The sequence below is a fragment of the Vicugna pacos genome, chromosome 12 (genome assembly GCF_048564905.1).
Source record: "Vicugna pacos chromosome 12, VicPac4, whole genome shotgun sequence".
In the NCBI taxonomy this organism is placed as follows: Eukaryota; Metazoa; Chordata; class Mammalia; order Artiodactyla; family Camelidae; genus Vicugna; species Vicugna pacos.
In genome coordinates, this window is record NC_132998.1 from 16304020 (window position 1) to 16327912 (window position 23893).

Below are 23893 nucleotides of genomic sequence, written 5' to 3' on the forward strand. Positions count from 1 at the left end.
TGGTGGGCTCATGATGTGGTCCCTAAAAACCAAGAAAAGCTAGGTCCAGGTGGGACATTTTCCCCTACGATTTCTTGCAACTACATGATGGATTTTAGAGAATCTAGAGTTATTAAAGAAACATATCTCTTTTGCTACATTGGAATTACTAAAAAATAAAATCTGATCCCTCCTTGAAGCCTGGGGTCAGATGACATGACCTCAGAGGTTATTTTTGACTCTGAGTCTATGATACCCATCCAGCATAACTAGTCGTGAAAAGAAAAGCGATATTGTTTCAACTCATTCCCTTTACCAAGTTATGAAAAAATATATAAACTAATACAAGTGATAATGTTGTGATGCAATATGCATTTACTGGGTGTAGATGATTACTAAGCCTGTTATTTTTAAGCTGCTGTTGTTCATCAGTAATAGTCATGATAATTATGTTAGTTTAATTTCTTTCTAAGTAGAGGTAACTCCGTGTGTAACTTGGTCTTTTAAATGTTGAAGTCAATGCATCACTCAACAACTAGTATTTTAGATTAGAGATAGTTGCCCATTTGTACTGCACGCGAGGCGGGTGTGCTTTTAGTCCCTTAGCCACACGTACTGAGCTCCTGCTCTGTGCGGGGCACTGGTGTAGGTACTGGAAACACAGTGGGGAAAGAAATCAGGCATTGTGACCTTGCTCTCATGAGGCCTGTTTCATCCTCCTCAAAAAAATAACCTTTTATCTTAATAATTTAGATGCTAATATGCTATGGAACAAAATAGGGGAAATTAGCTACTTCAATGTGTCTGTTATTGTACATGACATAGAAACCCTGTGAGATAATTTTTATTACGTCTATTTCACAGGAGAGGAAATTGCCTTAAGACACTTAAACAACAAGTTAAAGCATAGTGTTTCTTATCAGAGTATTTGGTAAATTCTATATAATTATTCTAAGTACCTTAGCAAAATGGAGGAGAAATTTGAGAATTAGATGGGGCATGGACAATCCTACTCTGAGTGGAGCCAGAGAGAATGATAATTTGTTACAAAAAATTAACAACAGCACAAGAAATGCTTGTTTTAAGAAATCACACATATATGACGTGTAAATAAGTGTGTCAGTCTATCTGGTCTTTCTTCAAAGTCCATTATGTCTAAGCAACTCACTATAGCATCAGGGTATTCAGTCAGAGGTGATTTTGCCCCCCACAGAACATATGGTGATGCCTGGAGGCATTTTGGGTACGCATAACTGGGGGGGTGGGGGCGGGGCTGCTGCTGGTATCAAGTGGCTAACGGCCAAGGCCAAGGATGCTGTCGTGTTAACAGTACCCAGGACACAGCCCCAAAGCAGAGAAGTATTCAACTCAAGGTTCAAAACCCTTCATCATGAATGACTATTAACTATTTGGTTAATTTATGCACACATGAACATACACAGTTTCATGGTGTGCAGATGGTATAATATTGTACCTATGATCCTGTGATTTGTTATTTCTACTTACTACAAGTTGGAGGTTCAGTCAATGCATTTAGTTCTGTCTCATTCTAGAGAACTGCATAGCATTTTCTCTGTACGTGTACATGTGTCATAGCTTATTTAATTCTTTTTGTGTTAGACATTTGGATTACTTTCAGTTTTTTGCTATTTCAAACAGTTGCAGTGAACCTCCTCATATGTACACTTTCGTACAAATGTGAAAGCATTTTTCTAGGACTTTTTCCTAGAGGTGAAATTGCCAAGTCAAATTGTTCTATGTTCATTAAAAAGTTTGGTAGGTGTCACCAACCCCTCCAGGAAGGATGTACCCAGGTTATATTCCCACCAGTTGTCTTGAGAATGACCAGAATATTTTCAACTTTGCAAGTGTGTTTTACTAAAAGGGGACATATCACAAGCAAATACAGTTGTGCTCGATTCCAAGAATGTCTGGACAGACAGAGCCACAAGAGCCCATTAAACTGTATCAAAGAACGTAATACTGGTCACTAGAAAATAGGACATGATGATCACAGAAATCGTTCTGTTACACAGGCTGTGACGTTGAGAGGACTAACCCCCATTGCAGGCGTATCCAGCATTGTGCAGCGAGCTAATGGATTCTGGCTGCCTTGTTAATGTGATCCACTGTGTCATCTGCCTTCCCCTAACTGCCTGGTAGCGGGAGTAACAGCAATTGTCCACGGGATTTATAGCTACTTGGCTTTTCAGGAAGGCAGAGGGAAAATAAACCGGAAAACAAGTTGTCCCCCCAGTCGTTAGAAAGGAACTATGAATAAATGGATGCTAAGCGTGAGATATTGTTGGCTAGACATGGAATAGGTAAAACATGAATTAAATAATCTCTTCCCCTAACCGTTCCCGAACAAAACAAGTATGTAAATAAGGCCCAGGTATATAATAGAGGAATACGACTCAACTCACCGCTTTGCATATGAAACGGAGAGCCGGTTATATAAAGCATGATGGATGTGTTGTCTGAGAGAGTGTTGTACAATACAAGATGCCAACTGTCTCCCTGCATTGTCAACAAATCTTAAGGAAATCTCTATCATTTGTGTGACATTTCCCGCCAGTTGCTCTGTCATTAAGCTGTTTGTCCCGTAGGACGGTCACTCTGGCAGTCATCTGTGAATAGGATTGGAGGCGACAGTGTCAGAAAAGGTAGAGGCTTCCCCTCCTTGTGGAGCACACATTTTCAGGTGGGAAACACACATTTAGAAGTCAATTATGGAATTATTTAACTATCTTTGTGATGAGTTGAAGGTGATGATATGAAAAGATATAACAGGGTACCTGCCCTGTACAGGGGTGAATGGAGAAGGCATCCTTAAAGAAGTGACGCTTCAGTCAAGACAGAGGAATGACCTTTTTACCTTTGAACACCTAGAGCAGTTTCTATGACATTTAGGATGCATTGCATGTATTTTGTAGTGTTTTCATCCATTTCAAGAACTAAACCTCCCTATGGAGTGAAAGCTTCATAAAGAAAACTAATAATATTATAAATCTGTGTCTACTACTCAGCCATAAAAAAGAATGAAATACTGCCATTTGCAGCAACATGGGTGGACTTGGAGATTGTCATGCTAAGTGTAGTAAGTCAGACAGAGAAAAACACATATCATATATCACTTATATGTAGAACCTAAAAAAAAAATGACACAGATGAGCTTATTTACAAAACAGGAACAGACCCACAGACAGAAAACAAACATGTGGTTACCAGAGGGGAAAGAAGGGAGGGATAAATTAGGAGTTTGGGATTTATAGATACTAAATACTATATACAAAATGAACAACAGGGTCCTACTGTACAGCACAGGGAACTATATTCAATGTCTTGTAATAGCTTATAATGAAAAAGAATATGAAAAAGGATATACAAAAGTATAACTGAATCACTATGCTGTACATCAGAAACTAACAGCATCGTGAATCAACTATAATTCAATTTTTAAAAATTAAAAAATAAAATAAATCTTTGTCTTTTCATTAAGAATTAGCACAGTGCCTGACACATTGTAAGGGACTAATAGTTTCATTCATTCATTCATTTTACTCAGTCAGCAATGCTTAAGATGTGCCTGTTACTGTTCTAAGCCCCCGGGAGACAGCAGTGACCCAGATGACAAGGTCCTGCTCTCATGAGGCTTACATTTTGGTAGGGGATCAAGACAAATACATATAAATAAATGATATGTAATGTGATGTAGTATAAAGAAAATAAATAGGCCAACGTGGTAGAGTATGAGCATTAGTTGTTAGAAAAATCTTTTTTTTTAAGAAATGGGATATAAGGTTTCAGTTTATGTCATCAGACTACAATTCCCAACCTTGCACGTTGTTCACCGCCTTTCATTCATCACAGATGTCTGCGTCTGGATGATTGTACTTTTCCACCACGCCCTCCATGGCTCTCAGTTTGCATGTGGCTGACCCACCTGAAACCCTGGCTTTTCAGTCCTTTGATCTTCTCACCTCCTCCGTCACCTACTCCCATGGCCATACCCTCGACCTTGTACTCACTTAACTACATCACCCCCAAAATCTCACTTTCAAGCATCTTAGGCGACCATCTCCCATCCTTCCATCTCACGTGCTCTAATACCTTCACTCCATTAATTGTTTAACTTTCTTGAGAATATTAATCCTTTTATCTAAATACTTTTCTAATACTTAGCTTAATTCTGTGGCTCAGCAATCAAAACACTCCTTATGAATATTCATTAACTCTCTCAGTCTTTCTCCCTGCATCGTGATACCCAGCAAAACCTCATCCCTTGTCAAATACAGCCCTTGACTTCCTCCGCTGTGCTCCAGCGCAGCTGTTGGTGGCTGGAGAAAAACACACAGCTGTACTGACTGGTCGCTCTACCGTCCTGAACGCAAGTGTCCAAAGAGAAAGCAGAGCCACCATTCCTTAGAAGGTTCCTTTTCCACTCTCCAGAATCTCTGCTTCCTGCCCATTTCTGTCTCATCAAGCCTTTAACAGTTATCTCCATCAAACTACCCCCCTCACAGCCTTACTCACCCCCTACTATTGATGACCTTACCTTTAACTATTTTGTTACCTAAATGAAAAGGAAGAATTAGCCTTGAGAAGATTTGGGAGAAAATGGAAGCATGTAATTTTTTTTTCTTTTTCTTTCTTTCTCCACACCTTTTCTCAGAAGTGGCTGCTGTACCATTGTGTTCATAGCAGCGTGAGTGCAAATTTTTTTGTTGAATTGAATCTTTTAAATGCCAGCCATAATTGGATACCTTTTTCTTTTCAATATTTACATGTCTAGGCCCTCATTTGACCTGGTTTCTTCTTTTGCCCAAATTCAAAACTTCCAGTATATTTCTAAGATCTCTATGTTCAAGTGAAATCATCTTTTCAATCATAGTTTTTAATTGACTTTTATTACCTTGTTATAATCTTACAGGGAAAGTGGCTCTGTGGCATTTAGGAACCCTTAACTTTCACTTCAAAAAGAACTCTGATTTTTTCAAAAATGTATATTTTATTCTTTCAACCTGTCTAGAAAAAGACGAATGGTTAAAATGAGCCAATTAAAGGTTTTACACATACTTTTTAAAGTATTGAGAGTTACTTTGTAGCTAAGACTCATTCCGCTGGAATATTTCCTTCATTCTGTGGGTTGATTGTCAGTATTTAAACAACTTTAAAGAAAGTGTTCCAGATTATTTCGAAGAGTGTTTTGCAATGAGATCTTTAATGCACAGATAACTTCTCAGTTACGGCTCAAGTTATAACCTTTCATTAGTTTTTTCTGCCTTCAGTTTATCAAGTAGGCAATGTAGATTGCAAAGTGGAATTGCCTTTTTGCTTTTAAATTAAATTTCCATAAGATTAAAAGTTCTAACTACTTTTCCTCTGATTAAAACCTACATACACAAAAGTAGTTGTCCATTAGTGGTAAATTGGTTAGTAAAGACTGGTGGCTTTAAGTATAGGCTTTAATCTAGAACTACCAGAACATTTTATTTATTTATTGAGAGACTGACATTATACCCATATGAAAACCACCTAAAATAGAAATGGAGTTACTTATATAATTTGCTAAAGCTTTCAGAATTGAAATGTACATTGTCTCATGTAAATATTTAAATCTTTTTAAAAAATTGCCTCGAAATGAGGTTAACCTCTAAAATGTTTTACTGTACTGACCATTTTTTGCAATAATACTGTTTTTATACTGATTTTAAAAAACTCTGCAATAATTTAAAACTCAGACTCAAAATCTTTCTACTTACCAGGGCACAGAAATAAGCATTTGTTATACGAGGTGAGATGAAATATATAGCTCACAAACACTGAAACATCCTGAGGTTTGCCTATAGTGATTTTTGGAATTTAAAGGCAACTTCCAGAAATTCAGCAAACCCAGCCCTTCTAATTTTTGTTTTGTGTATGAATACGCCCAGGTAAAAATTTATATCTTAAACATGGGAAGTGATTTAGAACAATATACTTTGTCTAAAGAAGCCAGTTGCTTTTGGCTAATTTGAATTAGTTTTTCATGTGATTTCTGGGGAATATACATCAAAGGAATTAATTCATGCATTGGGATCACTGTGGTATCAGTAAGTTGACACCAGATTTTTAAAAATCATTTATAGATTTAATTATATGTATTATTGATATCTTATTTGTGCAGATATTAAAAAGTAGAGCATGGAATGGTTTGTGAGTATTAGCAGAAGATCCATGAGGTTGACACTACTTGGTTTTCTTGAGATGAACCAGTTTCAGTGGAACTTTGTAAGATACACCAGAGGTCACTTTGTTCTCAGGGGTTGGTCCATGTTATGGAGGAGGGGATGATGCGGAGGAGAGAGCATCTGAGGTCCATGGAATGGCATCTGTCCTCCCTCTCTCCCCTGAGAGTAATTTGTGCGTCTCTGTGGGGCACTTCTGTGAGAGATGGTCGCGCTGTGAAGCAAGACTGAGGAGAATTGCCCGCCCCTTACCCTCAGCTCAGTCTCAACATACACCTCCCCTTAAATCATTGTGGATCTTCCGCATAACTGTCCTCTATTCTGATGAACCCATAATAGAAAAATGACATTATGCAGTTAAGGAGGTTATGACAAAAGGTTATGTCTAATGGAAATGTAACCTTAATTGGAAGTGAGTATAAAATTCACGCAGACTGACTTCTGGAGAGGTTCCTTCTCTAAACACATACCATTGTAGCGTATTTTAAACACCAGTCTTGTCACCCCAGGAACCATCCCAAAAATTTATTTCTTGGTTCCAAGAAGCCTTCTGGGTAGCTTAAATAATCCCATAAAATCACTCCATAAAATTGATGTTATAAATATTTGAATATGGCTTAACAGTTTTATAGAGCTATGGAATACATTATGTCTTTTGACCCTCTTAGAAAGCGCTATCTTTATGATTTTATGACATGTATTCCCCAGTCTGGAGGTGAGGTGATTTAGGCTTAAAGAGTTAACAGATTTTTGTTTTCTGGTCTCACACAACCAGAAAGTGGCAGGATTAGGAATTACAGTATGGTCTCCTGATTCCAAATGTGCCTTAGAAAACAACTGACTTCTTTGATTTAATACTGTGAGAAAGAACCATTTAACTGTGTTAAACTAAAGTGTTAAAGTTAAACTCACACTGTAAGGGGCAGTACTAAATAATTCTGTGTTATGTGGTGAGGCATCAAAATAGCTGGGGATATAAATTCTCAAGTTAACATCTTACAGAACCTATCAAAATATGGTTCCACTCAAAATCAGTTTACTTTAGGATTTGAAAGTGTTTGATGAACAGGTGTGAGGCCAGAGTGCTAAGTGTTAACAACTTGTTTCAGAGCAGAATGGATACTTGTATGCCTTTTGGCACAGCATCCTAGGGTCTCAGGTGAATACCTGTCCATGCACTTTAACAGATTCATAATTAATTTTTGGGACAAAAACTCATCTTACCTGTAAGTAGTGCCATAGTATACCTACAAGAGTGAGGGAACCCTGTGAGCCAATTCCGACTTCTGATTTTTCACCAGAACATGTCAAGTTCGCTGCCCATGTGCTTGAATCTAACCAGGGGAAAATCTGTTTCTTTGGGAAAACTTGTATGCATCATTTTGCTGGATGTTTAAAAACTCTTCCTATTTCCCTTTGCAACTTGGTCGCCAGGAGGCTCACTCGCCTACTCCTGGTGCCTCTCAGTCTTTCCTGGGAAGTTTTTGCTGCCTTCACTTTCAATTAGTTATAATCCCTTTGGGAAGTATGCAAGGTATTAATTAAATAGACACATATATCTAAATTTTGAATAGAATCAAACCAAAGTCTACAAGAAAGAAAGTAGCTTTCTTATGATTTTACTGTGGTACTCTCATTGCTTTTAAGAAATTTTCCTATTTCTCTGAATTGCCTTTTCATATCCTTATGCCTCTTTCTATCTTGATTAGTTTTTTCACTTTAAATTTAGTTTCAAAATTGAAATTTTATATTGTTTTCTTTACGTGCACCTGAAATACTACATGAGAGGATGAGATTTTTTTGGTTGTTGCTGTCTCTATAGATTTAAATATATATTTTGTTTTTATATATTTAAAATTAGGTTGCTATATTTTGTTTACAATGTTTATAAAGGGAAAAGTGTGGCTCCTTGAAGAAAGTTAGTAAAGATAAAAATACTGGTAAAGTAGAGGTTTGGAGGGGAAGGACTGAAAACAGTATATACTAGTAGAATCAAAGAGAAATGATGAGTTAAAATAATACTTTAAGTCACATATCTATACTTAAGGGGAAATATTTAGTGCTACAGGGTATTCAAAATGAGTACAGCCCAGCTCTTAGCTCTAAGGAATTTAAAATTCAGTAGAAAGAATTGAAAATACACAAATTACTATAGCACACGGAGAATTCAAAAGATTCAAAAAAAATAGAAATTTCTTCTGACTGGTGAGATCTAAGCAGAATTCAAAGATGCATGTTAGGTTTGTTCAGGTTTCATGTTAAGGGTCAAGGAAAGTGGGATTACTATTATATAAATGCCATGACCCAAGGTGCACCAGTTCAGTTGGAGCTGAGTTTTGTTTTTTGTTTTGGTTGGGTTTTTTGCTTTTTTTTTTTTGGAAGGGGGAGATAATTAGGTTTATTTATTTATTTTTAACAGAAGTACTGGGGATTGAACCCAGGACCTCATGCATGCGAGGCTTGCACTCTGCCACTGAGCTGTACCCTCTTCCTGGAGCTGGTTTTAAGAGAAGGCAGGCTCTAGGGGTACATAAGAAAACAAGTGTCTACCGGCAATGATGATGATGGCAGTTAGGATAATGACAGTGATGATGCATTTGGTCATTCAATCCACGCTTACTATTAGCACAGGCACTGTGATTCAGTGGTGAAAAAGACTGCCTGCCCTCAAGAAGCTCATGGTTTAGGGAGTACAGAGACCTAACCAAACAACCCCAGTGATAACTCAACAGGTGCCACTCTGCTCAGTCCCACAGAGGGTACAGGCTACCGCACTGCACAATTGCACAGACCTCCTCCACATCGTGTCTAGGGCAAGTGGGGGAGGATGTGACCCACTCAGGGATGCCAAAGATGCCAGACATGCATCCCTGAGATCTAAAGAAAGGGTGAGAGTTCAGTAAGTGAAGTAGGGAGGAAGTGTGTTCCATGCAGAGGAAACAGCACATGCAGAGGGCCTGTGATGAGGCAATGAGACCCGTTGGAGGAGTGGAGAGGAGGTCAGTGTGCCCAGGACACATAGGCCAGCGAGAGCCTGGTGTGAAATGAGGCTCATTTCGTGAATGTTAAAAACTCTTCCTTTTTCCCTTTGGTTGTGATTGCATCACACCCCTTTGCTCGGTTAGTTACTAGTGGTGATTTTTGTTGTGATTATTGCTAAAATCTGTGCTGTTGTCCATTCTACCATCTGGAGGCAGGTAGGGGCCAAATTATGAGGGTCTTCAATATTTAGGTCTTTATTCTTCCAATCAGAGAGAAACTATTCAATGATTTCGTATGGTCAGATTTTAATTACCCAGAGAAGAAATTGGAAGGAAGTAAAAGTAGGAGTGGGAAGAAGAATTAGGCAGCTACTCGAGAGAGAAGTGATAATAATGGAGAAAACGAAAATGTATTGAGCTCCAACTGAGTAGCAGACACTATGCTGAGTGCCTTATATGCATTATCGAGAACTTGCCTGGATGATTGTGGTGCTCTGTCAAAGTCAGTTCATGTTTCCACTTCTCCGCTCGTCCCAGGGCATTAAGCAAGCACAGTGCAGTTTGACTAAGATGTTAGCCGAGATATTGGAGCCAAATGGATGACCAGAAGGCAAGACCGTAGACCGAGACTTTTTCTCTCGACATTTCCTTATAAATTACTCTTGTACTTCATATCTCTCTGATGCCAGGTATGGGCAAGTGTCAGTGCTTTGTAGCAAAGACACAGCAAATCAAGAAGTCCAGATGCTTCCAGATCTCTAAGAACCAAAGCTTCTAGGATTCGGTAGAATTATTGTCCTATACATGCCTGATTGAAAGTGAATCCTCAAACTTCTGTTGTTAGGACAGCTCTGTTTACTTAGAACTCCTACGTTTTAAGGAAGTTAAAAAGTTATTAGAATGGTAGCTAATAAGATGATACCCAATTGTGCTCACTAATTTCTGTGTATTTTCTTGAGTCATTTGCTTGTTAAAGAAATATTTGCTTTGGTGACTACAGTGTCCAAGGCACTGTATATCAGCACGGAGGAGACAATAAGGAAAAATATAGGTGAGAATTCCTGCCCACGTGGAGCTTATGTTAGAGGGAGGGGAGGCAGGCCATGAACAAGGCGTGTAAATAAAATATATAATACATTAGATGAGACTATATAGCAAATAGGATATGCCTTATCTTTGATACTTTATTTATACTATAGTATAGCTTGGACTCTATAATGTATATATTTATTAATGAGAAAATTAAAACAGATTGGGGGTAGTGTCAAGTTTAAGTGCATTTGGAGGTTGTGATTTTAGATGTCTAAGGAAGGCATCCCTGAGTCTGTGACATCGTCATAAATACCTAAAGAAGATGAGGGAGCCATTTATGCAAATGTATAGGGCAAAAATATTCTTGGCGGAAGGAACGTACATGCAAAATCTCTGAAGAATTAGCGTCTCTTGATTCAAACCGTATTTTCATGCCCGTTTACAAACGCTGACAATCAAATTCATAATATTTAATAAAAAGTCATACTGTCACAGAATATTAAGTGGCTCTTTGGCTTTCTCTTTTCAAATTCCATTTAATGTTGCATACAAGATGTTGAATGGTTTTTATTACAACAAGATATATTATGTTTTAAAAGTTTCCTCTAAGGTTAAAAAAAAGAGTATAAAAAATATTTGTTGTAGATATTTAAACAGTGTTTTTCAATATAAAACAATATTGATAAAGTGCCTGATGTTAAAGATGAAGATTTTGGTTCATTTTTATTTTACACAATTTCAGAGTTTATGAAGTTTCAGTTCTCTTTTGTAACCATAATTTGCCCAGGTTTTTCAGATGGCAAAAGTCTGATGAAACAAACATACAAACAAAACTTGGTTACGTTAAAAAAAAAAAAGACTGGGGAAGTTCTTGGATTGCGTGGTATAGGGAGGACTCTTAATTACAGGGTGATGCTTGACTCAAGACAGGGAGGTTCCCAAGACAGCAGTCATGCAAAGACCTGGGTGCAGAGTGTCTGCATGTGAGCGTCCTGTATCAGATTTCCTAGAAAATGATGTGGTCTTCCTGTGTGCGATTAAAATCTGTCTTCATTGTGAAGACTTACATTAAGTACTTTTTAAAACTCTTTTTTATTTGTTTTTTGTTGTTGTTGTTTGTTGGTATTTTCTTATTGTTTTGGGGTCTCAGGGGGTTGGGGGGTAATTAGTTTTATTTATTTATTTTGTTAGTGGAGGTCTTGGGGGTTGAACTCAGGACCTTGTGAATGCTAAGCACGCACTCTACCACTGAGCCGTATCCTCCCCCAACATTAAATATTTTTAAACAGGTTTCCTCTTGCATGTATTAAAGGTCTCTGTTGCAGAGACCCCAATTACCCTTAGCTGAATTATGTTTGCCAGTTCTCCATATCTATTAACTTCATCCTAATTACTTAAATCTTCTTTTTCCTGCCAACTGTATATTCTGTGATTATGACAAGTCTTTCTTTTCAGTTGGAAACTTTAAGCCACATCCATTGCATCCTTCACTGCTCCTGATCTAGTCATGGCTTCCGTAGAGATGTCGTCTTCAATTTTATTTCCTTTGGGCCTGCAATTTTCGTTTTCTTTTTTGCTTTTCTACTATCTCACTTTTCTTTTTTCTTAAAGCTGGTGTTTAATTAATATATTCCTACAAAGTGCTGTGGGAAATTTCCTTCCGTTTTGGAGTTGTGCTTTTTCCTGGGCTGCAAATGTTCTGTTTTTCTATGGATGGCTGTATGATTTGATTGTTTTCCATAGTTTTTGTGCATTGATTCAGTTCCCTTTCCTCATCGTTTACTCACGCCTGGCCAGCTTGGTCCAGATTTTTCTGTTGTCTTCTTTCCGCCCCATCTGAGAACTGTTTACTGTGCCCTCCTCAGCTGAGTTCTAGCCATGATGTTCTGTGGCTTGAGGGCCTGGTGGGCTGCGAGGGGAGATCGGCCCAGGGAGTGACAGGGAAGCTTTGCCCTCAGTTCTAGGATTTCACCGCATGTTTGATGTCCACTCTTCAGTCCACAGAGTCAGAGAACTGTCCCATTCTCCCAGAGATTCGCCCCAGGCCTCGGGCTGGCCCCTGATTCCATGCCTCACTTTGGTACTTTCTCTCCTCTTGGAGAATCAGTCTTGGTCATGCACATCTGTCTCACCTGTTTGTCCCCTGCTGTTTCCACTGCTCTCTAGTCAGAGGAGAGTAGGCACTTAAGTTTTCTTCTTGAAGATCTGGGAGTATTATTAAGAATGTCAGAATCTGGTCGATTCTCCCACATGGTTTCTTGGAAATGGGATGGGAAAAGAAATTTGGTCGTGTCACTTGGCTGCAGAAATGAAGGTTTCTTTAGCTAAGCCATTGCATCATGCCCCTTTGCTCGGGTAGTTACTGGTGGTGATTTTGTTGTGATTATTGCTGAAATAATCCTATTACCTGCATGTTACTCTAACTCTTTCATTTACCTGTATATAAACAGATGCAAAACCAAACACTGAAACATAGTTGTCCAAAAGACATCTTCAATCAGCTGAGTATCAAAGCTTTGTGTATTTGTTAAGGAAATTCCTAGTGTTTCCTAATTGGCAGAGCATTGTGTTTGTCATATTTCTTAAGCAAATCAAAATTATCACCAAAATAACAAACATTTGAATCATTGGATCTTAAAAGTGTTAGATATAAGCAAAACGCATAATGACGGGCTTGGAATGATAGAATTTCTTCGACGAGAGCAAGAAAATACAGAATGATCTTCATGACCTATCCAGAGTTATTTCTGTTTTGAGCGCCGTACCATTTTACCAGTAATATTAAAAAGTCCATCACACTTTTGTTATGGTCTGTCTTTCTCTTTTTCTATTTTTTTTAATGTACATGTCAATGGATATACTCTGCATACCAATTCTTGTGGTCGAGAGCCATAAGCTTCTACTAAAATTAAGTTGAAATCTTAGAAGCTGTTTTAGACCTGTCAAGAGAAATGACATTGTACAATCAACTTTTTGTGCAGTTTTTTTCTTCTTATAGACATGAGGCCCCAAGAAACATTTGTCAGGCTGAGGGTAAGAACTTTTCATATTGCATGCATTGTGCCAAAATGCTTCAAAACTCATTTTGATATCTTAATAAAGATATTTACCAAATATGGACAATCATTCATTTATCTGATGCATATTTATTGAATACTTACCATGTGGCAGGAACTCTTCTAAAGACTGGAGATGCTCTGCTGAACAAGATAAAATACCCCCCTTTACATATATTAGGATGAAAAAAATGGACGATCTATGAAAAAATAAAGATTACCTGATTATGTTCTTAATAAGCATTTTCAAATCTAACTATTTGCCCTTCAGACTCACTCATTGCTGATCTGAGACAGTGTATCAGTGCAGGCTAATTGCTAGCTGGTGCCTGAACTGTGTATTCTGGGCGACAGACCTGTGCACACACTGGGCTAAGCCAGAGAGGCAAGACTGTGCATGGAGATATAGAAAGAGGGGGAATGAAGAGCTGCAACTCTTTAAAGCTTGCCCCATTTACTGCTCCACCATCTAAAGAGGGGAAATGGTTGTAAGGGCTATTTAAAGGCTGACCTCCGTGGGAGCTTTTCCTTTTGCTGCTAAAATGGCTTTTGTTCGCACAGCTGTTTTCAGCATACTCTTTGTAAGATTCCACCTGGCTTTTTTTCCTCTTAATATATAAAGTATGTGCTGTGCTTCGAGCCTATTAATAAAGCACAATAGGGTTGTTGTGACCTTGATTCCTTATGGAAAAACCCCAATAGGATTGTCAGTGCAGCTTCCAAAGCTAGCTTGAAATATTAGCTGTCTTTACAAGGCGAGAAAGCAGTACCACACATTTCGCTAAATTTGGTTTGGACAAAATGCATTTCTGTCCAATTCTTCAGGTGACATATACTGATATTCACTAATTGACACCATATTCACGAGCTACAGGTAACAATTTTACCCCAAGTCTAAGATGTAGGGAAATGAAGCAATTTAAGTTCCAAGGACAATTTGGCAGGGAGATCAGTAGAACATTATCATTTTAAAGAGGCAATCCTTATAAAAGATAAAAAATCAGGTTGTAACTTTTGGGGCCAGCACTTTAAATTATAGTAGTCTTCTATCATTTGGTATATAATTTTTTTAGTTTAAATTTTAATGGGCATTGACATACTCTGCGGCAATGGTAACAGTAGGAAAATACATTATATACAAGTTTTTAAAAAAAGATTGATGCATACAGCTCATTCATCATGCCCAATTAAGTGTTCAGAATTATCAGCTTCGATTGGTACAAGTGTCCTCTCCCTTGATAGTATTGGCCACATAATAGGATACTGTCACCATCCCAGTTGTCTGTGGGCCTATGATTGATCAATTTTTGACAACAAAGAAATGTTAACAGGGCTACATGGCAAAGCAGGCACTGGAGAAAAATCCCTTTCACAATGTTTCTACCTAATTGTGAGCACCACCATCACCACACATGGTAGAGCAACACGATTAAATCTTCTTTTGCTCACATTTCGTGGGACCTGTGGGGGTGTGCAGAAATCAATGGGGGATCAGGAAACTGGAAAATTACATACTTGCAGAATTAATGAACTATAATTCTGTATTACGTTCTCAATCACATTGTGCTTCCTTTTCATTAATAGAACTAAATTGGTTTTCCATAGACAGGGTACTTTTTAAAAATGCAATCATGCTTTTGCTCAGATTAAAAAAAAAATGTTACCTGCTTTTCAGATGAGGCTTGTCCTGTCATGAAACTTGTCACTAGGAAATTTATAGAGAAGAACTTATCTGCTGTGTTAACTCCACCTATTGTAGTGCCTTGAAATCAGTCTTTAAGTCCCTGGCTGGAAATTGTAACTCATTTCTTAGTCCTTGTTCTTTTTAAGGAGAAAAATGTTTTTGAGGTAGGTATTGCTACCTAATAAGAGTGATAATCAAAGTCTTCTCTGAATGGAATGAATATCTTCTCATAAAAATGTTCATAGTTCAAAATTTAGTTAATATTCAGAATGCTTATAATAGTCTCATGAGGATTTCCATGGCTTCATATGATTTCTGGGTCCCAAGGCACAATAGCCTTTGGACATAATGTTCAAATTTTATAAAACTGATACCTAAACGTAACTTTCAAAATCTTTAGAGAGGTGTGAAGCAGAGCCATTTATAAATTCAAATTAAGATTATTTTCAGCATATGTGGCAGTGATTAGTTTAGCTAAAGAGAGTAATTCATCATGGTAGGCATATAGCAGACATTGCTTTCTCATTAACAGGCTGGCTTTATTGCTGCACGCACACGCACATGCAGGAACGCACGCTATAGTTCAGAACCACAAAAGAATGTGTGGCAGTCTAACCTTGTAAAAGCAAATTCTGTCAGGTTGTGTGTGTCAGAAACAATTACATGAAATTCTGGTAACGTTACTGTTATTACGTACACATCCCTCAGATTCCAGCCTTTAAAAATCAGTTCATACTTCCTTTCGAGGTGATTCTCTTTTAAATATTAATAGTGATGTGAGCTGTAAAAGTATAGACTATGATACCGTATTCTAGATGAATCAGAGCCAAAGGCTTTTATGCTTCTATGGTCTCACTATTGTGTTTCATTTCCATGATATCAAATCTCAAATCAAAATTCAGTCTGAATGGAGCTAACACGTTGCAAATACGGGAATGACACAGTGACATAAAAACCAAGACATGGTTTTTGTTATAAAGTCAGCCACAATTTGGAATCAAATTACTTAAGATTGATTCCTAATTATATGATTCTGTAGTCTCTTTCATGAGATTGTAATAATTTGCTAGCTTTGAGCTTTTCACTTTTATCAAGCCTTTGTGTCACCCCTTACACATACTGAGCTGTATTTCCTGCCACCAAATCACTTATTTTACAATCATATGTCAGATCAGATCCTTTTCCTTTTCAACCTTCCTTTCATCCATAAAGCTTTTATTTTTTTCCCGATAGCCATTGAAATTTATTTTTATATTAAACAGTGGAGTATCTTCTTTTCTTTATTTTGTAGGTATAATTACATATAGTAAAGTACACAAATCTTAAATGTTCAGCATGAAGGAATTTTTTTAATTGAATTATAGTCAGTTACAATGTGTCAGTTTCAGGTGTGCCATAAAGCTTTTAATGTCTCTGGTCTTGCCGTTCGGGCCAGCCACACCCAATATATTTTTCCTTTCCTTCTGTAATTATTTAGTATTCAATTCTTTAATTATTTTTTAATTATTATTTTTAAATCTTCATAGATTTATTTATGTGTATTGTTTGTGTCTACCTGGATGTCCCTTCCAAATTTAAAAATTCTCAAGTGCATTTTGTCAGCTTGGCCATTTCCTTATCAAATGGCTATAGACTGTGGAAAAGTCCTCAGCTGTACAGGGAAGTGACCTATACCTTACAAGATAACTACATAACTGGTCTCATACACGAAGTGCTGGGCACTTCGTGGGCATATCTGAGTACCCGTCTTATTTCTGTGGCCTTTGTTCTTTTCTCACGTGCTCCATGTTCTGATTCATCCTGTATCTAGTCCACTTGTAGCCACATAAAGGGGCCCTGGTATGATTTCACTGCAGGGTGATGTATCGCTTGACTCTCTTCCCCTTCACTCATTCCACTGAGGCAGACCCTCCCCTAGAATATTGTGACAATGGCTAAGTGATGCTGTGCCTGATGGTATCTGTGCCTGTCTGCCCCCTGCTGCTCCTCCACTCTCTTTTCCACACTGTGGACAGACTGCTCTTTCTAAAGCATGATTGATGACGTTGGATCCCAGCCTAAAACTCTTCAGTGGTTTCTGAGTAATGTCACAATAAAGACCAAGCACATGGAAGTGACCTTTCAGTGCCTTCACAATTTGACTTCTGCTCGCTTCTTCAGCCTTCTGTCTTGCCGTTTCCCTCATCCCACCCCCAAGACACATCCACGTGCTTGTGAGCGCAAACACAGGCCATGGGGTCTTCACAGAAGCCAGGTTTTCTCTAGCCTCCTGGCATTTATGGGTTTCTGTCTTCTGTCTAACTCCTATGTACTTTTTTTTCAGTGTTTTAAAAATTTTTTAGTTTATTTTTTATGTTGTCCAGCTGATTTTTAAAAAAAAAATTTAGTTGAAGTGTAGTTGATTTACATTAGTTTCAGATGTACAGCAAAATGATTCAGTTATACATATACATACATAAATACTTTTTTTCTTCCAATGTACTTTTTGATTTCAGCTTAGATATGTCTTCTTCAGGGAAGCCTTCTGAGGCCCCAATGTACAAACTAGGTACTACTTTTAAGCATTTTCACATACCCTAAGATTCCTACATCGTAGCACATGATACCCAGCATTATAAGTACCTATTTGATCCTAATTCTCTCCATTAAACCAATAACCTTTATGAGGACCACATCTGCATAATTCATAATTGTATTCCCAACACTTAGTATAAGGCTGAACACAGAGCAGTCACCAAATAACTTTTTCTTGTCTTTTGAAAAGCACATTTTTACCTTTTTTAAAAAGGGCTGGAACAGGCATTAGACATTTCATACACTATCAAGATGGGTCTAGATCAGAACAGATGGGCAGTTCTGTGTAGCTTAGGTAGGGCTGTTAGACCCAGGAAAGATATTTCTGTACCTAAAGTAGTGATATGGAAATTAAGAAAATAACCTAATGGTAAATGCAATATGAATGTCATCTAATAAAGATGCCTGCTTGGTCCTTCTTTTTTTTTCTTTCATATTTCTAGGCTCTGCTCAAGTACCCACTAAAGTTACAATTTCCTTGTTCCCTTATTTTGATCTTTCTTCCAATACTGTTTCCTCTCTTCTTCATTTTCTCATTACCCTAGAGTTATCTAGAAAAATTCCGATTAGACTATATTTTAAGAACAATATTTTTAGATCCTGATGGGAAAAAGTAAATCGGAATCTGCCCTAAAATAGGTTAAGTATTTGTGTCTCTTTTCTGTTTGCTCATATATTTTTCCACAAAAGAATTCCATTAGCATTACATCTCATTGGCTGATGTATCTGGAAACCAAATATAAAGATATTACAATTCCTAAAGAGTAAATAGCATTGTTAAATGAAGGTTGCATTAATTTTTTTAAAAAACTAAAAATAATTTAAGCACTTTTATCCTGACTCATGAAAACAGAGTTTTTATGTCTTATTGAATTGTGAAATGGCACATCAGACAAAATGTATATAGTACAGTAAATACAGCACTTCACAATTTTCAAGAAATGTGTATAAATGTCCCTGTTTTAACAGATGATGAAGCTGGATCAGCAAAGGTAGCTAATTTGCCTTAGAGCACAAGCTATTAAAAAGTCAGTGCTAAGATTTGAACTCAGATTTTCTTTTTTTTCATATTTTGCAACTTATTAAGATATTCTGAGGTTGAGGAATATTCATTGGTCAAATTTTTTAAACTTTTTTTGGAATTATAATTAATTAATTTATTAATTTATTTATATTGAAGTATAGTCAGTTTACAATGTCAATGTCTGGTGTACTGCATGATGTTTCCATCATACATATACATACATGTATTCTTTTTCATTATAGGCTACTGCAAGATACTGAATATAGTTCCGTGTGCAACACAGTAGAAACGTGTTGTTTATCAATTTTACATATAGTAGTTAGTATCTGCATATCTCAAACTCCCTATTTATCCCTTCCCACTGCTTTCTCCCCAGTAACCATAAGTTTGTTTTCCATGTCTGTGTAAACTCAGATTTTCTGTCCAGCTATAGGACAACCCCCCTAGCTGTGGGTGCATAGCACATGTTATAGTCCTTTTTGTTATTCAGGAAACTTCTTGTGTGTGTGCATGAAGTCTCTTCTAGGCTGCATGCCAAATAGGGCATATGAACTTTGTGATTAATGTGTTGTTCCCTTTTCCTAATGAACTCCATCCATTCCTGATAGTATTAACCTACTGTCTATGCCATCTTTTCTCACTGACATTATCTTCTCTTTATTTAGTGGTATCTGTGAATGCTAATTATATGGTGACTTCTAAGGTTTTCCATTTGAATTTTTAATTTTCTTAAGGGCAAAGGCTGTTGCAAATCTCTCAAACGTGCATCTATTGTCTATAAATAAATAAATCTGTAACCTAAAGCACTTGGGAAATAGCCTCACTAATCACTTGCTCACTACATCAAATTAGTCACGGTTGTGTAGTTTTACCTTTTAAATAGCTCTGGACTCTATCCAGGAAGTCTTTCCCAACCTCCATCCCCATTGCCATCATTCTTATCACCCCTCACCTGAACTATGGCCAGAGCCTCCTATATGTTCCCCTGTTTCTATGGTCCTTCTATTGAAATCCATTGTCCAGACTGACAGAATGGTTGTCCTAAAATGCAAATCAGACCAGTCACTCTCCCGCTTCAGTGATGCCAAGGCTCTAAACTTCCTAGGAATGTGCAGTCATCAGAGTCCTGTCTCCACTTACCGTTCCAGCTTCACCTTCTCCCACTTCTTATTCCTGCCCCACTAGACTGTTCCCTAAAGCAGTAATCATCATCGTAATCATAATAATGGACTGTAATTGAGAGTGTGTTCTGAGTATTGGACAATGTGTTCAACACTCCATTTGTATTCTGTAATTAAGCCTTACCACCCTATGACACAGATTACAATTCTGTTTTACAAATAAGGAAACAGAAGTCCGGAAGATTTAAAATTCGGTTGCCCCATTGTCACTCAACTGGTACATACCAAGGCAGATACTGGAACTCAGGAAGTCTGATTTTAGAACCCTCTCTAGATCTGGCTTGAGAATGTCATATCCTTGTGACTTTGCACTTGCTCTTCCTGTTTCTGAATGTACCCTCCCCAAACACAGAGCTTCTTACTTAGCAAACTTACGTTCATGCCTCAAAACTTTTAATTTTTACCATCCTCTTCCAAAATCAGGAGACATCTTATAACTGATAGTGTATCATTGTTTAGTTGGCAGTATTTTTATTTCAGTGATACATATAATAACATGCAACTTTCAATTAATGAATTAGTTGGGTTTGATAAAATATGGTAATTTTTAGAGTTCAATGTCAATTGTGATATTAAGTCTCTTGAAGGCTAAAACAAAAGGAAGAGACTGCTTTCACAGATCTGAATGCTGAGGGAGAACATTCCTGGTTCCTTGGGTTGGTGGCTTTCCAGACTTAAGGCATTCAGGGGTTACCTGGGGACTGCATGAAAGATGCAATTTTCCAGGCTCCATAACCTGAGAGTCTTTCCCAACCTCCATCCCTCTTGCCATCATTCTTATCACCTCTCAGCTGAACTATGGCCAGAGCCTCCTAAGTGCTCCCACTGTTTCTATGGTCCTTCCGGGATTCTGATTTCACAGGTCTAGGGCACACAGATCAGAAATCTATATTTTTATCCTGTGTCTTCAGAGGATTCTGACTCATGTGGTCCACACTTTGAGAATTGCTTTAAGGATGCAAAGCTGTTGTTAGTATTTAGGTCTCCGATGGAGCTTCAGGATGAGTATGGGTTGGTATAGGTGATGATGCTAATGCTGCCCGGACCCTCCGATGAAACCCACTGGCAGATGCACAGGACATTTGCAGACTGTAGCATCTGATGAAAGAAAAAGTGAGAGCACACTCTGAAGTCGTATCTCAGTGTAGTTTAGGGGAAACCAGAATACAGCTTAAATGTACCACTTGTGTCTAAAGTTATGGGTTGGGGGGTGGTATAGCTCAGTGATGGAATGCATGCTTAGCGTCGGGGAGGTCCTGGGTTCACTCCCCAGTACCTCTGTTAAATAAATAAGTAAAACCTAATTACTCCCCCACCCTGGAAAATGATTATTAAAAAACAAAAGAGTTGTAGATAGAGTACTAACAAGCTGTGTATTCTTCTGACAGTCCTCACAGATAACTTATATACATATGCAGATACGTATTTCATATACATACATCTATATGTGTGTTTATTAGAGTCTGAGTCTAACAGGGCACAAGCTATGTCTGTAGCCAAGTGCCTGGCACACTGTAGAGACCCAGCCCAACAATGTACATTCACACATATGATTTCATACCAAGATGCTGTGCCTCCTTGAGGCCACCATATAAATACTGGGAGCTGAAACAGCTCTCCCCGAAGACGGTTAGAATATGTATATCATTTAGCTCTTCCTTTGATAATGGAAGTTATAGCTCTGTTCTTTTTTCCCGATAAAGAATTTCCTGAATATAGCTTGTTTCACTGCTTTTACCAAAAATACGTATTTTGCTTTCTAATACTTTACTCTGCGGGTGCACTTCACTCATATGTATTAATAGCATTCGCCTTCTGGTTTGAACATTTCTTAACATAATGACAACTTCAGGGATGATTTTTGGTTGGAATTCGTATGTCAAGTATCATATCCTTTCATTACTGAAATGATACAGCCGGATGAATACAAAAACAGAAGTATTCTGTCATGTGATGTCACAAAGTAGTTCATTAAACTACAGAAATGTGTCATCATCTCATTTACGTACTTTTCCCAAAATAGTTGTCCTAAGGCTGTCCAGAAATATGTGCTATATTCTTGACCTGCAGTAAGTTTATTAAAATAAGATTATCAATAACCATGATGGGAGGTTTTCAGCAGGAAACAGTCATAGCATTTGAGGGACCAGAAGGAAACTGTCAGTTCTCTCTACGCTTGGTAATATCTGTGACATTAACCTTTTATTTCTTCCAACCTATCTGTCAATGTGTTTAGCAAGTCTAAAAATAAAAAAGGCCATTTGTACTAGAAAGTATCAATGGAACTGACATGACAGTTGTATCTATTCAATGATAATTAGTATTTGTAACAATGGCCCTGGGGCACTGTAAGTTTCTCCTACACCAGTAAAGAAAGATTGAGTTATGTTTGGCATAGTTTTCATAGCTAATGGGTTTTCTCATCTTGTAATTATTTGGAAATCATCCTTGAATGGTATGTACGATGATCTACTTAATTAGACTCACTCCTCAGTTAAGTCAGGCACCCTTTCCCAAACCTATGGCTGAATGATGACTTACTGGGACTAGTATGAGTATATTTATGCATATCTATGCAGTGTTCTTTTCTTCAAACTCAGGACTCAGAATTTTGCTGGTGACAGAAGCAGGAGAAGAAAAAAATTCCATCTGCAACTTCCGTCTCCTTTCTAACACTCCATTTTCACCTTCCATCTTGTTCTATCTTGACCATCCGAGGAGAATAAAATAATTTGTTTTATGAACTATTTTTCATGCATACAGGAATAGCAAATTGGGATTAAAGTTCGGTTATCCATTCCATATTTTGTATCATCAGTCTTTCCCTTTTTTACCGGTGTCACTTCCTCAGCTTATAAATATACTCAAAGTTTCATAAAGTTAAAATATTCCTTGAATCCTTGCTTTTCCTTTCCTTTCTAATACCAACATATCCTTTTCCTCTTCTTCCTGGTCCAACTGTTTTGAAATGAAACCTGTACTGAGTCTTTATTTTATTGACCTTCTATTTACTTTTCAGCTTAATTCTCTATCCCCTTGCTCTCATCTGAATCGCTGTATCCAGTGGCCTCGCTTCCATTTTTGTTCTATTTAACCAATTTGACATTGTTGAAAATTCTCTCTTTCTTGAAATCTTTTTCAGTAATTTCCACCTCTTACTGCTTGAGCCTGCTCTTTTTCCTTAGATTCCTCTTCCTCAGTTTTATTTCCTATCTTGCGTATTCTTCTTTAGCAATTCCATTTTCTCATCTATTTTCATGGTTTCATTTGCAACAGTATATAGCAAACAATACCAAATCTGTGCTTTGTTTTCAGCCTCTCTTGAATCCCAGATACGTTTTCATGGCCAACTAGACATCTTTGCCTACATGTCTCATAAGCACTAAAATATCAACAGCAAAGTGATCTTGCATTATTCTCTCCCTCTTTCCCTCAACGTGCACTTAGATGCCAAGTCTTGTAGAATCTGACTCTTCAGTACCTCTGCATTGATCCTCTCTGCTGAAACCATCATTACCTCTAATTATTGTCCCTACTGGTCTTCCTGCCTCTAATTTACCTTTCTTCCTACCATCCTTCCCTTCTAATCCACCTCCAATCAGATCTGCCCTGTCTCTACCCCCTGTGAACAGCATTCCAGAGGCTAGGACTGTACAAAGAATATTGGTACTTTCTGTTTCCATTTTGCCATATTGTTTTGGCAGTTAATGGAAGCAGTGGCCCCTGGACGGGGGAATGGTGGGGGTAGGACCAGATCAGAGTTTAGTAGATAATCTATAATCCAAAAGGGGCAAGACACAGAGGACAGCTAAGGGATAAGCTCCCCAAAGCAGAGAGTGGGAGCCCAGGTTCAAATCTGGAACAAGGCATATTTCCTAGGAGAACAAGCAAGGGAGCTCATATATGGGAGCTCATATCCACTTCCTGCTGCCATCAGCATGCTGAGAGAGCTTCCAGAGACAACTCATGAGTGAGCACCCTATACTCCAAAGCGTGCTTGTCTCCATATTGCTTTCAGGATAGTACCTAAAATTCCAGCTCCAGCAAGCAAGTCCCTTCAGCAACTGGCCCCAACCTGTTTCCTCTACCTTGTCTCTCTCCCTTTCCCCTCCCATAAAGAAGCCCTGCCACACTGAGTCACTCTGTCTTCTC

At 37.9% G+C, this 23893-nt stretch overlaps 1 protein-coding gene across 8 annotated transcripts in view; it reads left to right on the forward strand.

The window, feature by feature from the left end:
• The window catches only part of NELL2 (neural EGFL like 2), a 342904-nt gene that overhangs the window by 277403 nt on the left and 41608 nt on the right, over window positions 1-23893 (forward strand). The gene's annotated exons all lie outside the window — the stretch shown is intronic.